Raw genomic sequence first — 16,414 nt, forward strand, 5'->3', positions numbered from 1 at the left:
CTTTTTTCCACTTTTCCACTTTTTTTCTCCACTCTTCTTAGTTCCCTGCTGAGGAGTAGGCTCCATGTTAAGGTGACTGTGAGCCTGTTCTCTCTCGTAGGTGGCCCAGATTTGGTTCAAGGAAATGCCCTTTTTGGCTCGACCAATAACTTGTGCTCTGTCTTTCTCCATCCTGTCTCTGGCTGCCTCAGCTAGATATTCCTGAAAAGACATTTTCCTCAGCACTGATCCATTGAGATTTCCAAGCTCTCTCTGGAAGTCATTCGATCAGTCTTCATCTGAATGATGTTTTTTGTTTTACACTTTCTGTTATAGAAAACATGAGAATTCACAAAAACTGAAAAATCAGTATAATAAACTTACAGTAAACTCCATCAATAGACCACCCGCTTAGAAGTGATCACCTCTGGCTAATCCTAGCTCATCTTTGCACAGATGCACTTCTGTTCCACATCTCTGCAATTATTTGTTTACATCAGATTCTACAGCAAGTTTAAGCTTTCTGTATAAAAATTTTCTATATCCTACTCAGCCAAAACCAATAAAAATTTCCTACTAGCATTAAGTAGACAATCAGAATTTGAATTTCCCTTCTCATCACATTTTTGTTTTGCTTTATACAAGGTATCAATCCTTGCTCTCTTTTGTTTCTTCTAAGATTTATTTTATGTAGGGAGAAGTTCATTTGCCATATAGAATTTCCTAGGATTTGGCTAGTCACTGATTGCAGATACCATTTTTACTAGTATTTTAGTATGGCCCTCATATTCTATATTTTCCAGTACACAGTAAAATAATATATAGAGCTAAAAGTTTAATCAGAATTCATTCCCTTTTTTGCCATATTACTTTTTGGAGATGTTATAAACTTTCTATTGCATTACATAATGTCTGGTTTTCTTTTCATGATTTCAAGATCACTCAGTGTGTTCTGATGCTATCTGCTGCATCCAGGCATTTGTCTTTGACTAAGATATTAGCTGTACTCATGACTATTACCTAGATCCTTTATTTTGTATCATACCTTTATACTTATTAAGGGAAAGAATGTGTACATTCTAATTCTAACATCTTTCTGCACTTATTGGCTGAATTTCTCCAATACAGAAAACGTTTCCTCATTAACTGTCCATGATCCATACAGGAAAGGCAGGATAAATGTTTGTTTCCTTTGTTTACATGTTTCTAGAATAATGAATTGGTTCCCTCGTATACTCCAAAAATGAGCAGTATCGTTACAAATCACAGATCTTATTATACATATTTGCCTCAATCTGCTGAATTTATTATTATTATTGCTGCTTAAACATTCCTGTCTTTGGTGCAAGAGAATGGCTGCAAGCCTGCTCGTGAGTTATTGTTACAAGACTCCAGAGTTCTCTGATACTTCCCTTCCTTTAGTGTTGTGTTTAGGGTTTGGGGTCTTGTTTTATATTTTCTGCTCTTGATATAAACTTTTTTGTCTCAGAAAATCCAGGTTCCTTTCAGTCAGCTGAGTGCTTATTGTTACTGAACTAACCATTCTTTCTATTCCCTTTCATTGGTTTAAAGCCAAGAAATTATTTAAGGTGAGAAGCAGACATCACTTTTTTCAAGTAAAAGGATAGACAAGATAGACATAGGATATATGTGGTTAAGTATTATTTATTATTTTATAAAATTATATTTCAGAGAGAAAAAATAAAATAAAATAAAAAACAAAATGTTTCCCTACAATACTAGGGATCAAACCTGGGGTCCTGCACATGTTAGGCAAGAATTCTAAAACAAGTTATCTAAATTATGAGTCAATCTGAGAAAAAAACTTGGGAACACTGGAGCAGACTAGTTGTTTGAACCCCATTTGTAGGAAGGTTGTTCATCATCTTTGGTCAAAAGACCAGTAGGTCATGAGACTTGAGAAATAAGAAACCCTTGTTTACATTTTGTATTTTTAATATGGCCATAATTATATTTAAGGAGATAAAACAAATAACAAAAAGAAAATTTGGATTTTTTTCAGGCTTTTGACATGATAAGTTCTATCTGAGAACATCAAGACAAGAACCAACATTGCAAACATTTTGGAAAGACAAGCCTACTAAGGATGCCCATAGAGGAAAGAATAAATGAGAAAGTAGCCAGCTTGCTTAGTAGGTCAACCCCAGCAACTTTTGGGGAGACACTATTGAGGCTTGAACTCAGGGCCTTGTGCTTGCTAGGCAGGTGCTCTACAACTTGAGCCATGCCACCCCAACTTCTTTCTACTTTATTTTTCAGGCAAGGTCTTGTGTTTTTGTTGGGGTCACCCTCAGATCCCAATCCTCCTACCTGTGGCTTCTCAGGAAACTGGAACCACATGCTCACTCATCGACTGAGATGATGTCTTAAGGCTGGCTTTGAACCACTATCCTCCTAATCTCTGTTTCCAAGTAGGTAGGATTACAAGCATAGGCCACCAAGCTAGGCACCAATAGGTAGCAACTTTACTCTCCTTCCATATTTGCTTTAGTTTCATATTTGAAAATACTTTGCCTACTAGTTAATTTAAGACTTCCATATTTGAATACTTTGCCTATTCGTTAATTTAAGATTCATTGCAATGGGACTTAAATTAACTAGTAGGCAAAGTATTTTCAAATATGGAACTAAGGCAAATATGGAAGGAGAGTAAAGTTGCTACCTATTGGTATCTACAAGTCATTATGTTGAAAATGAACTTTACTACTTTGGTGGGGGGGGAGGGTTGGATGAGGGGTGGAGGGAGGATGGGATGGGAAGGGGCAACAAAGGAGGAGGCTACAATGCTTGATAAGAAATGTACTGGGGGGGGGAGGAGAAGGATTGGGACTGGGGGGGGGAGGGGAGAGGCTGGGAAGGGATGTGAAGGGTAAACAAAGGAGGAGGCTGCAATGCTTGGTAAGAAATGTATGCATTATCCTGCCCGTGTAATTGTAACCCCTCTGTACAGTATGTTCACAAATAAAATAAAATAAAAAATGTACTCATTATCTTGCCCATGTAATTGTAACCCCTCTGTACAGTATTTTCACAATAAAATAAAAAATAAAAATAAAAATTAAGAAAAAGATTCATTGTCTTTTTTTCTGAAACAACTATTTATTAAACAGCAAAACAGAAATGCAACACAATTTTAAATACTTGTAAAATGAGGTCACAAAAGGATGTAAAAACATTTGTGGTATGACCAGTACATCTTTATGTAGTTAAAGTCATTCATCAATCCTTACTCTGACATATAAAATTATCCCATGATTAAAGTAGCTCAAAGCTAAGTTGTGTGAGTGGATCTCTTTTCCTATTCTAATATTTTAATATTACCTCTGATATTGATTTTTTACCAAATGGAATCTATGATCTAAGTTTTTAAAAATTGTTGAAAGAATGAATAAAATTCTGCAAGCCAATTATTTGAATTTACAGAAGGGGTGAGATTTAAAAAAATATTGAGCTTACCAATTATACATATAAAGCTGGCTGGGTAAAACAAATAAACCTTGCAACCAAGCCCTAGAGCTGAAGTAGCATAGTCGGTGGCTTATGTAAAATCAGTCAAACTTCATCCACATTCATGTGTGTGTGTGTGTGTGTGTGTGTGTGTGTGTGTGTGTGTTCCCCAAAAGATTTGCTCTGTGCCACAGATAATATTAGTCTGAAGTGAAAACATTTGGGATAGGTTGCTACTTTTACCATGCTATTTTCTATTTCTATTTATTCCTCAAGATTTTCTACTTCTAATAGATATATGACCAAAATTCTTATTCAGATGCCACATAGGTTGTTTGGTGCAAAAGCAGGGTTTGATAATTAAGTTTCAAATTAAAATCCTCTTTATAGCCCCAATCTGTTTTCAACTGGTTAAAATGAAACCAGCAGTCCTATCTTATTACTAGAAAGCATAACTGACAAACTTTAGGCAAGGTTTAGTTAACTTCAGGAGTTCCAGGTCATGTTACTATCATGGCTGGTTACTATTAAAAGTGTTTGACAACTTGTTCAACCACTCTGGAAAGCAGTATGGAGGTTCCTCAAATGACTACACATAGAGCTCCCCTGTGGCCCAGCAATCCCACTTTTAGGCATTTGACCATATGATCACAAACAAGGCCATACTAAAGCTACCAGCACTATGTTTATTGCAGCATTATTCACCATAACTAAGATATGGAACCAACCCAGATGCCCCTCAATAGATGAGTAGATCAAGAAAATGTGATATATATATATATATACATATATATACATACACACACACATACATACATACAATGGAATTCTATGCCTCCATCAGAAAGAATGACACCATCCCATTTGTTAGGAAATGGAAAGACTTGGAAAAATTTATATTGTGAAGCAAGCCAGACTCAAAGAAACATAGACCCCATGGTTTCCCTTATCTGCAATAACTGATATATGTCTAGGACAAGCAGAAGAGGTAAAAAAACTATGTACAAGTGACCATATAACCAGATGCTAAGTGAAATGAACCCCAAGATAGGGACACAAGAGGTTTTATCTTCATTGCTCTTCTTTTTAATGTACTTACAATGTACTATGTGATTTTTTTTGTTTCTTTGTATGTTCTTCTCCCATAGTACAATATTTGTTGTCACTGTATTTGATTCAGGTATCCTGCATCTTGTATATACATTTTCTAATTTGGGGAGGGGAAGGGAAATAACAAAATGCTGAAATAAGGATTCAGGATGACCCATTGTAATAATGAGATTCACGAGATAGTATGTTGAAATGAACTTTACAACTTTGGTGGAGGGAGGGGGGAGGAGTTGGAGAGGTGGGGAGAGAAGGGATGGTGGGGTAAAACAAAGGAGGAGGTAACAATGCTCAATAGGAAATGGACTCATTACCTTGCTAATGTAACTGTAACCCCTCTGTACAGTATTTTTACAATAAAATATATATTAAGAAAAAAATAAAAGTGCTTTCACAAATGTGAAACTATCTTGACTTAGGAGAAAGGGAATGGGAAGGAGGCAGATGAAGAAGAGGTAAAGAGGCACACAATGGCAGACAGGTACATACATAGAGCTGTGCTTTCCGTACATGATTTTGATCATGTTTTCACATGGTTATTTTCTTATATATCTCACTAAGGAAGGGTGTAGTAAAAGTCACTACTAAGTATATCAAAGCAAATTCAATAAAACATTCATCTTTAAGTTTCATAAATATATGTAATTCTAATTGTAAGTTCTCTACAATTCATCTGCACATTTTATTAGACTAACATAATATACAAACACATGGAAGTCTCCTATTGAGTCGTTAATTTTGCCTAGATTTGACATTATCCTCATAAATATTCAATGAACCTGCAAACAAAGGTACTATAACATTTGGAATCATCCCAAGTTTTAAAGGAAGGAAAGAGAGAGGGAGGGGAAAGGGAAGGAGATGTGTGTGTGTGTGTGTGTGTGTGTGTGTGTGTGTGTGAGAGAGAGAGAGAGAGAGAGAGAGAGAGAAAGAGAGAGAGAGAGAGAGAGTGGCAGCAATTTCATAAGTAAGAAGGGAAACCAATCCCTTACTTTCATTCGCTTTTTGTGTCAGATATTTGGAAAACACTAGAAGCAGACATGAGGGTTTTAGCTTTAGATTTTTTCCCCCTTAACTACATCTGCTCTTGCTGAGAGATCTTCAAGTGTGTGTTGTAGTTCCAACACTTGATTAATAAGTCGTATTTTTTCCTCAAGTTCCACCTGATTTTCAGCATCAACTGCATTCAACTCAGTGTTCATCAGTCTGGGCACTGAACTGCACCTTGGATGAAAAATCCCTGATGAATGTTCGTTAGGATCTTGAGACCATGCCTTGGGCTGGGACTCCAGGACTTACTGACACCTGCCTCTCCGCCCTCCTCACCTCCATTCATTGTTTTTTTGTTTGTTTGTTTGTTTGTTTGTCGGTCATGGGCCCTGAACTCTGGGCATGGGCACTATCCCTCAGCTCTTCAGCTCAAGGCTAGTGCTCTACCATGTGAGCACCACTTCCAGATTTTTCTGCTTATTTGGTGCTGAGGAATTGAACCCAGGTCCTCATGCATGCAAGGCAAGCATTCTACCACTGAGCCACATTCCCAGCCCCCATTCATTGGTTTTTAAAAGAGGGACATCAGTGGTTCTTGTCTGCAATCTTAGCTACTTAGGAAGCTGATACCTGAGAATCCTGGTTTCAAACCAGCCTGGGCTGACAAATCTGAACGTCTCATCTCCAATTAACCAGCAAAAAGCCAGTAGAAGAGGCATAGCTCCAGTGGTAGAGCTCCAGTCATGAGTGAAAAAACAAGGCCCTGAGTTCAAGCCCCAGCACTGAAGCACAAAAAATTAATAGAAAGAGGAACTTAGACAAAGTCCTGTGAAGATCAGCATACCCTGTTACTACTACTACTACTGAGATAAAAATAGAAACATGGATCTTTGAATGTGAAGATAATTCAATCAAGTTCATGTTTTTTTATTTGCCATATGTGTAGACGCTAGGCAGTGGAAACAACGATGTTTCCTCTTAGTTTTAATGTAGATTGCAGGTGCAGGTATCTAAATAATGAGATGCTAAAAGCCCCAAGGGAGCCTAAACCATACTGCATTGGCCGCATGTCAGAATTCCATACTGGAGTAAGAGACACAAGAGCTGTAAAACTGATGAGATTCATTTTTATATGAAATTCAAAAGAAATGCATTTTCGCAACTCAGCGTTTGTAAGCTCTGCAATGTACATACATTTTAGAAGTAGTGGGTGAGAAGTCACAGACGCCTTTCAATAAAGCACATCAGGAAATGTGCAATAAAACTTACACATGCACAAATGCTTGCCATAGTTTCCAACAGCCCAGTCACTGACTCCTCAGCAGTGCTTAACCCACCTACATTGTAAAACAGCCTGGGAACACTGCTCTCTAGATAGAAGGCTAGAAGTTGTAGTCTTTAAAGAGTCTCTATTTTCTCTCTCTCTCTCTCTCTCTCTCTCTCTCTCTCTCTCTCATCCTCCTTTATTTTCTCACTTTTGTCTTCAATATTCCACTCCAAAGAGCTCATTTGTCTTTCCATTTCTTCTGTGCACACACAGGTGGGGAACACAACACCATCATGAAATGGGAAGAGAAGCAGACACACAAAAATCTGAACTGAGGTGTAACTATAATATTTAACTCGTTAAATATTATATCCTGACAAAGAAAATCCAGCATCAGATGGCTTTGCTGGAGACTTCTATCAAAAACTTTTTTTAATGGTGTTTGAACTCAGAACCTTACCTTGCTAGGCTCTTTCTCTTAAGCTATGTCTCTAGACCTTGAAGAAAGATTTAAGAATTAATCTTAATCTTTCTCAAACTTTTTAAGAGAAAAAAAAAGTAAATAATTCCAGACTATTCAGTGGATCATCATGACTCAGATACCCAAAATCAAAGATACTGTAAGAAAACTACCAACCAATCTTCCTTATAAACAACAATGCAGGAGCTGGGAAGGCAGCTCAGTGATAGAGTGCTTGCCTTGCATGCATGAGGCCCTGGGTTTGATTCCTCAGCATCACATAAGCACAAAAAGCCAGAAGTGGTACTGTGGCTCAAGTGGTAGAGTGCTAGCCTTAAGCTGAAGAGTTGAAGGACAGTGCCCAGGCCCAGCGTTCATGCTGCTTGACCAACAAAAAATAAAAATCAATGCAAAAGCCCTTAAGAAATGCTAATAAAAAGTACTTGACATTACATTAAAAAATTCTACATTATAACCAACTAAGCATTATTCTGAACATGAGAAGGCTTTGGCCTATGAAGCAGTCAAAGTATTAGTTCTGGACAAAAATACTTTTAAACGATCAACATGTCTGTATGCTGAGTAACCAAAGGGTTAAGACAGCAAAGCCAGAAGACATCATATGGAGACAGACATGTCAAGCTTTTTTTTGTATCAATAACTTTTTTAATTTAAATTTTAAGTTTATTGTCAAGGTGATGTACACAGAGGTTAGAGTTACATAAATAAGGTAGTGAGTACATTTCTTATTGAACTTGTTACCCCCTCCCTCATTTTTCTCCCACTTTCCCTCCTCCCAAGACACCCTCCCCCAAGTTACACAGATAATTTCCAACATACTGTTTTTTGAGTATCACTGTTACATTGGTTCTTCCCTTGTCCTATGTCTCACCAATATTTTTTGTTCCCTTTCCCTTTCCTAATTCAGATAAATATATATATACAATACCCAGGGTACCAAAATCAAATACAGTGACAATAGGGGATAAACCATAGGGGGGAAAACACAAAAGAAAAAGAAAGCATGTAGTACATTATAAACACCAACAAAGAAAAACCTCTTGTGTTCATGTCTTGGAATTCATTTCCCTTAGCATCATCTTATATGGTCATATGTATATAGCCATTGAGCTATTCTGTTCATCTGATAGGATTACCTTAGACATATACTATTTATTATAAATAAGGGAAACCATGGGGTCTATGTTTCTTTGGGTCTGGCTTACTTCACTTAATATACTTTTGTTCCAAGTCCTTCCATTTCCTTACAAATGGGGAAGCATAGAATTCCATTTTGTATATAAAAAGATAATTGACTGCATAATCTGATTTTCTTGAGTCATCTTAGAAAAGTCAGATTCTTAGAAAACTCAAGTGGAATTCTAGTTGCTGAGAGTTGGAAAGAGTATAAAAGATTAAGTTATTCAATTGATACAGATTTTCAGCTTCACACTGTGAATATTTGTGCAACCATGTTTATGTAGTTATCACTACTGCATACTTTTAAAAGTTCAAGATAGCAAATGCTACTTTACGTATATTTGACCACAATAAAAATAGTCATGTGTGACTCTGGAGACTTAGACCTGACAACTCTAAGGATTTGATCAACATGGCACAATTGGAAGCAGAACAGGATCTACCTTGAAGGAATGTGTATCTTAGAGGAAGGCATTAGATTGATCCAATTATCACAGGCAAAGTAGATATTATTCACAAATATACAATTGAACTATTGAAGATGTAAAAGTGATGTGCTCAAAATGTAGATAATGAGCAGCTAATCTTCGCAAAATGTTAATTTGGCCTCCCACTAGTGATATCCACTCATACTCCATGAGTCTTTTTGCCAACACAAGTAAAATCTAAAAGGTACTCATCATAACTAGCCAAGCCACTGTCATGTCCAACAGTTCTTGTCCCTGTTTCTCTCTCCCAGAGCCAATAAGTACCTTCTGTCCGAGGTCTTTGGGGCCTCTTGGTTCAAAACTCAACTCTGACCTTTGTTACCAGAGAAAGAAACCAAACATGTAAACATTGTCTAATCCGATATAGTGGCAGAATGATCTTAATATGGTCCTTCTACCCTGGTTCTACCTACCTGGCTCATCCCTTTCCCATAGCTATAGGCTGTTAGTCTTCAATCATCTCAAGTATCTTAGTTGTCCATGAGACTTTCACTCCATGACCTCTAGAATAGTTTGTCTTGTAACATAGAAGGAGTGTATTTGTATCATCAGTGCCACTTCCTACAAGAAATAATAATCAAGCAAACAAGTTACAAATATGATGGGTTTTTTTTACATTTCTTTTCTCTCTGTCTTTAGTCTCTCCTTTTCTTTTTACCCTAGGTTAACTATGGAACTTGTTTTGGGGGAAGAATTCACACAAAGCAGACTTGGCTAACACCTATCTGGCAGGCTGACTGTAAAAATCAGAGTACATAAGCTCTTCTATTACCTGCAAAATAATACTGCATCCTAGCAAGCAAGGCAAAGCCTCAAAAGTCTCTGTCAACTATAATAATAATACCAATTATTATTATTATATAATAAATATATAATATATAATAATTATATTATAACAATTATAATAATTATAGTTATAATTATTATACGCTGGAAGTGGAGCTGTGACTCAAGTGGTAGAACGCTAGCCTTAAGCACACAAGGTCAGCCCTGAATTCAAGCCCCGGGACTGGCTTTTGCACACACACACACACACACACACACACACACACACACACAGCCTCCAACGAATTTCTTTTTCACTCAGCAAGGAAATTTTGTTGCAAATTTATGCTGCCTAAGGAGCCCTGCCATGGGCTATTTCAAAGCACAGTGTTCATTGCTCCCTTGTTTATTTATTTTTTATTTTTTTATTTTGCCAATCTTAGAGCTCTAACTTGAGGTCTGGGTGCTATCCTTGAGTGCTCTACCAATTGAGCCAAGCACCACTTCTGGCTTTTTCTGAGTTGTTTATTGGAGATAAGAGTCTCATGGACTTTACTGCCTGGGTTGGCTTTCAACCTTGATCCTCAGATCTCAGTCTCCTGAGTAGCTAGGGTTATAGGTGTGAGCCACCAGTGCCTGCCAAGCTTCTCCCTAATTATTTTAAGGGAGAGCTTTTCACATTGTATTGAGAGGGTTACTGTGCAACCCACAGAATAAAGACCATACCCAGGGTTGATCCACCATCACTTTCCCTGGATTCTCACTATCACTTGATGACATGCAGCATCTGTTTTGTGAAGTCAAGGCTTTGTCATTCACCCATTCTCCAAATGGTGTCCACGTGTCATTCACTGGACAATCAGAGGTTGTTATCCTCCTATCTGAAGTGTGTGCAGCATTGACTTGCACATGCTTTGTAGTGCAGCTGTCAGTATCAGAACAGGAGAAGCTGGAGCACATTTAGCTAGGTTTTGTTTTGGATTTTTAAACTGCAGCCTTGCGGGAGCTCGTCTCTCCTTGAGCTCAAAAAAAAAAAAAATGAAGCTGCTGAACCCTGCTGCAAGCAGCAATTTCTTCAAGGAGCAGCTGAAAGTTATTTCACCATGAAGCAGCACTGGCAGGCTTCTGATGCTCCATATGGTCTGCAGCTCTGGGCTCCAGGAAGCCCCAGATTCTTCCCTCCACCCTCCTCACCTCACTTTGCATTGTCTATAATCCCAGCATGTGTGTTTGAAAGGCAATTGGGTAGAAAAGATGTCTTGCTCTGAGTCTTTGTCTTCCCTGTTAGCCTTTATGTGAATAATTCATGGAGCTGTAATTTAATATTTATTCCACATGTGTATTCTCTAACCACGTAGGCTGCAAAACAGCCAAGCAGATCTCAAACCAAGAAGCGGTCAAAGAAGCAAATGGAGTTGTTGTCCTAGAAGAACCAGAATGTGAGAAATGCATCTACTGCTCTAGTCACTTAGCTACGGCAACACAACACCCTGGACCAATCAAGTGCTTTATATTTAATATTTCTTTATCGTTGTGGGAACTAGAAGTCTGAGGTCAGTGTGGGGCATGGATGGGTGCGGTGAGCTCTTTTCTGGGTTTCAGACTGTTGACTTGTCCTGGTGACTTCAGATGTTTGAAAGAAGATGAGAGCTCCTTGAGTCCCCTTTATAAGGCTAAGGATCCTACTTGTGAGATCTTTCTTGCCATGACACATTCATCTCCCAAAGGATTTACCTCCCAATACATCAGACTGGGTGTCAGGATTTCAACACATGGTGTTCTGTTATTGCCTCTTCATAGCATACCAGTTATCATGTATAGTATTATCAGTAAAAATATAGAATATTTCTTAGTCATTTCTCTATCATGATTGATCACTGTTTCTTTTTTAACTGTAGATGATTTAAGATGCATAAAACTTGTGGGTTTTATACACTCTTTGTAGTGTTTCTGATCGTGTGTATCCTACAAAAATAAAAACAGGAAAAGTTCTATTTCCCTAAAAATATAGAGAGACTGTGTATATTCATATATCCCACATCATGATATATATTTCTAATGAAAGAGGATCTTTGTCTTAACTAGATGTTGATGAACTCCATAATCCATTTACAAACATTCAGAGATTAGAATTTTCCATAGACCAAACATAGACTTCCAGCATTCCAAACTTTGTTTCTCTCTTCTCACATTTCCACACTTGGTGCTATAAGAGGTCTCACCTTACTTGACCTTTGCCCCACACCTTTGGGACATAGCGCCTCATAGTCCTGCCACTACAGTGGGTAGTAGAATCATCTCCGTAAGTCTCCCCTAAAGTAGAATAATAAACAAGAACTTCACTATATCTGAAAATGACTGAGAATCTAATAGTAATTCTACTCATATTCCCAAGTCCACTTTCCCTAAGATGAATTCTTAAAATGCCTTTGGCTACTCCATTACCACCCAACACATGGGGAAATGCAAAGAAGGGGAAGCCAGGGGGAAGGAAGTAGTGGTCTTGAGCAAATGATGTTCACATTCCTACTTTCCCAGTATAATTAAAACTTATGACCATGTAAACACATTGCTTGGACTCTTCTCAGTATCACTAAGCAGGTAAAATTTCCTATGATTGAAACTCAAAGAAAAAGCTTCATAGTGCACCCAACTCTTTCATCTGTGCTGTACTCCCATCATGCTCAGGGAAGAACTTACCATATGCATTAGAAATAATTGTGTGTGTGTGTGTGTGTGTGTGTGTGTGTGTCTGTCTGTCTGTCTGACTTCATGTCATACATTTTCAATTCCCATGTATAAACTTCCATGCCATGTGCTTCATAGTCTATATATAAAATGTTTACTTGATGAATACTGAATGAAGCAGTGGAAAGATTGTATTACTACACCATAACACTGACATTACTGATAAAGTCAGTAAGATTAACTGCCCCAGAGAACATGTCAGAGCTAGGACCAAATAACAGATCTGGTATATGCAAGGAGTTCACTGTGCTCTCTTCTCACTGAGACTTGACTGTGGGCTCCTGGTAGATATCTAGTGCCTCTTAAGAAAAAGCAAGTCAGGCTCTGGACACTTCTCCATCTTACCAATTTCTCTTTGTGATTTGATGTCAGGACCTTCTATCAAGAATACTGCTCCATGTCAAGCCACATCCACAGTAGGGCCACGGAAAACCTATTGCCACCCTCACTGAAGGGAATGAGGACCATAGTTTCTGCTGTGAGAAGCCTGTCAGCCAGAACGTCTAATCAAAATGAAATGTGTGCGAGGTGGTAACATTGCTCTGTGTAGGAGGCTCTCAACAAGGCACCTCTAATTGGAGAGCTAAGTCATAATGTCACTTGATTTCTGCAACGTGAGGTTGCCTATGCTCCTTGAAGTGGAAAGGATTTGGCAGAGAGATCCTGGGGTAAAAATCTTGCCAGGAGTCGCCACTGCTGAACCCACGCCAACATGCACTTTCCAAGGGCAGCGTGGCAAAATCTGAGCTATGGCAACTGTTTTTGTCAGTGAATCTCAACCAACAGCATGCATTCACATCCCTGGAATGGCTTGTTAAAACTCAGATTGCCTAGCTAGTTTACACATTCATGTCCTTTGAGAACTGTCCCGTGTGGGTGATAGAGCAGATATTATCAATGACCCTATTTAAGATGGGGAGACTGACCCTCAAAAGTTCCGGGTTTGCCCAAATTTATCCAGTTAATGTTCATAAAGAACCAGGATGTACAACCTCTAATTTCCACGTCAGTGACTGGTCCATCACAACACGGAAGGGTGGGGCTTCGACCTTTGAACTTTGACCTCTTCCCAGGAAGCCTGATGCTCCTGAGAACCTCAATTTAAAATCCAGGGCAACTACAAAGGACTCCACAACTTCTCTCTGAGTCAGAAATGATTTAGAAGGATCAGAACCCTCTCAGGTAACCCAATGACCCATCGTTACTTCTAACAGTCAACATGCCATCTTGTGTACACACCAGGGTATGTATTCACTGCTCTAGTGACATTTTAAACCTTGTAATTCTTTGATATAAAGAGATGTCATGCATGTTGTAGGATATTAGGCAACATCTTGCCCTCTACCATTTAGAAACCAATAGCATCCTTCTTACCCCTGCCAGCTGTGGCAATTAAAGCTGTCTCAAGACATTGCTAAATGTCACTTAGGAGACAAGAATCACCTCCAAGATAATCACCTATCTATACAACATCATTATCGATTCTGCAGCATGAATGTGACAGGGACCACACACCCCCCTAAAGCAAGTTGAAAGCTGGCCTAAATCCTAACTATGCCTTTCTTTTGAACACACACTTTTAGGATTATTTCAGACACTCAAGATCCTTTGAGATCTACCTACGTGGACAGTTGAGCAGATATTAATATTATTTTTATTTCAAAGATGAAGAGACTCAAGCTCAAAGACATTTAGAATTTGCTCAAGTTTACCCAAGTACTAAGTGTCAATAGAGAGCCTAAATACATACCCTCTGTTCTCTAGGCCAGTGACAGGATGTAATCTGCATTGTCTACAAATATTTCATAACCAACCCCAGGGAATGGCATCTGTGTAATTTATGGTGGTCAAGAAGCCAGAAAATGCATAAAAACATTTGTGAAGATGGAGTGTTTGGGAATAATTAAATCTACGTCCTATCATTTGGCACTGGAAGCCTTCCTAGGGACAGTTCAGATCTGTGAATTTTCCTTTGTGTGTGGGACCAAGTAACCCAAAGTTCCCTAGAGAATACACATAATCAAGCCAACAGGTTTTTCTGATGGCTAGACTCATCTCATAATCAGAGGGACAATACCTGACTTCAAATGTCTCCAAGTTATTCTTAGGCCTAGGTCAACTATGTTATAAGCTCCTTTTTTTTCTCCTCTCCCCTCCTTGTGCTCTCTTTACTGTCCTTCCCAAACATAGGAAGGAACAAGAATCTGTAAGAAGTATTCTACGACTTCAATTTAGCTTTCCTGCCTTTCTAACTTTCTTATTTACAGCCCAGAAGAGAAAGCAGTATCTACTCAAACTTGAGCATAAAACATGCAGTGGAACTTCAAATAAGAAATGCAAAGAATGAAGAAATTTGCAAGTATGAATAATAAAGCAGCTTTATGTCTCTGTGCTAATGGAGAAGTGTCCCTAGTAGATTGCACTGTGTGTGTGTGTGTGTGTGTGTGTGTTTTATAAGATCACTGTTGGGTGGGGTGAGGCTTAATAGTGAGAAAACTAATGAATGAAATAGGTTGCCCAGTGTTCAAACCAGTTGCAATTTATGTGAAAGCTTAAGCTTTCACATATGAAGTGAAGCTGGTGGAGCATTGCTGAGGAAGCCAGCAGAGCCATCCTAGAAAGAGGGGATGGGCTTTACCCCTGGTGAGATCAAAACAGAGCTCTGGGCTAGAAAGATCTCTCCTATGCCCAGAAATGAAAGAGGTCTTTCTCAACCTGCCAGCATGCTGCTGGAGACTCTGATGATACCAGGCACATGGAGCTACAAAAACAATAATCAGCTGGCCAAAACACTCACTGACATGTGGCAATGAATCCGTGTCCTGGCTGCACTTGCTCAAGTGATTTCACCATCCACACAGGATGAAGTTACTTCAACAGCCTCCACTTGCCTCCACATGGCCCCTTGGTGTTTATATACCCGACGGTGGGATTTTTCTTTGCTTATATTTCTTTCTGTGAAATTTATTAAGAGGAACAAAATCCTTGCTTACTGCCATCTGGGTGAAGAAGGAAAAATTCTATGAAAAATAATAGGGAATGGAGAGATAGAATGAAATTATAGCACCTCTGTAGTCTTTGACCAGAGCCTCAATAAAATCACTCCTGTGTTTCTGTTAATATAGTTGGAAAAGACTGTGTCGATATCTGTAGGGGTAAGTTTTTGTGTTGCTGTAATAAAATACATGACACTGTGTAATTTGTAAAGAAAAGAAATTTCTTTGAGGTCTGGAGGTTGGAAAGTCCAAGCACATGCGTGGTGATGGTAAGGTCCTCTTGCCATAGGGCATGGTGGCGGGCATTGCATGATGAAAGAGAGTAAGCACACTGTTAGCATTCTCCCCACCTCCGATCCTCAGCTCCACCCAGACCTGAACTCCACTCTGCCCTAGAGTTCCCACCCAGATAATTGGCCACTCCCACTCTCCACCCAGACCTACCTGCTCATGCAGAGGACCTGAACCACTTGCCCAGAACGACCATCTGGATAGGGGCAGATGGCATATTGCTCCCTCACCCAGGGGAGGTATTATAGCCCCTCTTATAAACTTTCTCCTGTGCCTGCCTGCCTCCGCGTGGTCCCCTGGGATGGCCGGGATGGATTCTAACACACACTAGTTGGACTCTCCCTTCCTCTTCTTATAAAATCACTAACAGCATCATGCCCCACCCTCATGGACCTCATCTAATCCTAACCACCTTCAATAGGCCATACCTTCAAATGCCATCAATATGTGTTTTCAGGACTTTAAGTTTCTAATACTTAAAATTTGAGGGACAATTTCAAGCCATAGAAACATCAGAAATAATTAACAATCTTCAATTTCATCAGAAGAATTCAAATAAATTCTAACACCGGTAAAAAAAAAAAGGAAGGAAGGAAGGAAGGAAGGAGAAGAAAGAAAGGAAGGAAGGGAGGAAGAAAGAAAGAAAGAAAGAAAG

General features: G+C 38.9%; 1 pseudogene; it reads right to left on the bottom strand.

The window, feature by feature from the left end:
- Positions 1 to 5,548: 5,548 nt before the first annotated feature.
- Positions 5,549 to 15,371, bottom strand: LOC105980186 (annotated as a pseudogene).
- Positions 15,372 to 16,414: the final 1,043 nt, after the last annotated feature.

This window comes from Dipodomys ordii, unplaced genomic scaffold, assembly GCF_000151885.1.
Source record: "Dipodomys ordii isolate 6190 unplaced genomic scaffold, Dord_2.0 Scaffold8, whole genome shotgun sequence".
In the NCBI taxonomy this organism is placed as follows: domain Eukaryota; kingdom Metazoa; phylum Chordata; class Mammalia; order Rodentia; family Heteromyidae; genus Dipodomys; species Dipodomys ordii.